This window comes from Lolium perenne, chromosome 3, assembly GCF_019359855.2.
Source record: "Lolium perenne isolate Kyuss_39 chromosome 3, Kyuss_2.0, whole genome shotgun sequence".
NCBI lineage: Eukaryota > Viridiplantae > Streptophyta > Magnoliopsida > Poales > Poaceae > Lolium > Lolium perenne.
The window spans coordinates 164480431-164482992 of record NC_067246.2 but is presented as its reverse complement, the minus strand read 5'-3'; positions in this window follow the sequence as shown (position 1 = coordinate 164482992).

The following is a 2562-nucleotide window of genomic DNA, read 5'->3' as shown; positions in this document are numbered from 1 at the left end:
CATAAGATGACCATTTAGGTGATATATATGTTGATTATTTCTCGAGTTTGTAATATATGTGGACTTATGTTGAGTTTTAACCAATTTTGGTCAGTTTAAAATTGCATGTTCTTTAAAGTTCGGCATGAGTTTTGGTAGAAAATATGCAGATTTTACCATGGTAGGGTGTTATGCTCCATGCACTACAAGAAAAGTTCTGATAGACAACGTCTCAAAATCGTCCGCTAAGGGGTATTTTTCGTCGCCTATGGGCCTAACCCGACGATATGGGTTCTGTTGTCGAAACTGCGTCAGGCAAAGTCCTACGATGATTTTTTCGGTCCGTCGCGCTTGGGCTCCCTTCCGCCACGGAAAATCGGACCGTTGCAGAAGTGTTTCCGGGAGCCCGTTGACTGCTGACGTCATGCAAACTAAAACGTGGCAGACACCGTTAACTGGCAGTTAACGGCGTTAACCGCTGAAACCCCGTGGTAGATGGTAGGCCCACACGAGGCCTGCCACGTCTTAAGCGGGCCGGCCCATTAAGTTTGCGGGCCGGGCCAGCTGACTTAGTTTGACCGGTCAACTATATAGCTGGGCTGGTCCATTAGTTACGTGGGCCGGGCCTAACCTCTAAGGTTGACTGGTCAAAAGACTAATGGGCCGGCCCACTAAGCATGTGGGCCGGGCCGAATGCACTCGTTTGACCGGTCAACAGGCAAAAGGGCCGGCCCACAAAACATGTGGGACCCACTTTCATGTTATCGGCCGGCCCATTTACCATGTGGGGTCCACCTTAAAGCAAGTGGGCCGGCCCAATTAGCTTGTGGGTCCCACTTTCCTCCTATCGGGCCGGCCCATTTAGTACGTGGGGTCCACAATAGATCAAATGGGCCGGCCCACCAAGCCAGTGGGCCGGGCCAAAAGCACAGGTGGGTCCCACTTTCCTGTTAATGGGCCAGCCCATTTAGTATGTGGGATCCACCATATAGCAAGTGGGCCGGCCCAACAAGATAGTAAGCCGGGCCAAAAACACAGGTGGGTCCCACTTTCCAGTTAAAGGGCCGACCCATTTAGTATGTGGGGTCCACCATATAGCAAGTGGGCCGGCCCAACACGCTAGTGGGCCGGGCCAAAAACACAGGTGGGTCCCTCTTTCCTCTTAAAGGGCCTACCATTTAGTATGTGGGGTCCACCATGTAGCAAGTGGGCCGGCCCAATAAGATAGTGGGCCGGGCCAAAAGCACAGGTGGGTCCCACTTTCCTGTTAAAGGGCCGGCCCATTTAGTATGTAGGGTCCACCTTATAGCAAGTGGGCCGGCCCAACAAGATAGTGGGCCGGGCCAAAAACACAGGTGGGTCCCACTTTCCTCTTAAAGGGCCGGCCCATTTAGTATGTGGGATCCACCACAAAAGCAATTGGCTGGCCCAACTAGTTAGTGGGCCGGCCCAGTAGTGGGTAGGGTCCACCTTAAAGCAAGTGGGCCAGCCCAATTAGAGTGTGGGGTCCACCGTAAATCAAGTGCGCTGGCCCAATAAGTAAGTGGGCCAGCCCGTTTAGTTGCTGTTTATATGCCGGCATAATAGGCGCTTTAGGATTTTGCGGGCCAGCACATATGTGATTTCGGTTAATTGGACCGTTTAAGGGATGGGAATTCGTGTTTTGGATATTGAGAATATTTACGCAGCAATGATTTCTGTCGGATAGCCTCACTTACCACAAGCAACAAAGAAAAAATGCGCGAAAGAACTATAAAAACTAACTAAATATTACATCAGCTGCACGGCTTTGAAAAAATATTACAGAACCCAGAGAAATTGAATGGTAATTAAACCTAGCAATACAATGAAGCGATCCGGCAATCTTTTAAGTTGTCCATGCAGCACCTATATCTGAAACAAAGACATTACAAGTTAAGACAAAGAACAATGGAAAGGCAAAGACACTACAATATTGTTTGCCAAAGAATTTGGAACTCATCATTTCGTCGTTATAACAAGATCATTGTAATGCGCACAATAAGCAAACAAAGAGTGCATGCCGCATACCAATAGCCAATATAACAGAGCATGTTAGAATGAAACAGCAGACTTACTACTGTCGAGTCCCATGCAAACCAACATGTTCAGGGAGTAAAAATTGGCATGAACAACATAGTAGCAGGCTATAAATTTTGTAACAACGACTGAGTAGGATGAAGTTATGATGGGTACATCTACAGAGCAGGGAATGTAAACCAAAAATAGAAGTTACGATGGCAAAAGCTAAAGAGGAGGGAATGTGAACCAACATGTGCCAAGTGCAATTACTTCATTTTGGCCATGAACTAAATAATACTCCTGAACTTATAGTGAAGGGGATGCAAATCAAGATGTTTCGGGATATAAACTTGTAATGAGTAACACATAGAGGATAGTTAATGCTGGAGCTTAGGATGGACCAAATACAGAATATAGTGGGATCACCTGTGAACTTGTATAAGAGGGAATGCAAACCAATATGTTCAGCATTCCATATGTGAGCGTCATGCCAAGTCAGAGAAACAAGTCAATAATGCAGCTTTTGAAGAACAAGATGGCACG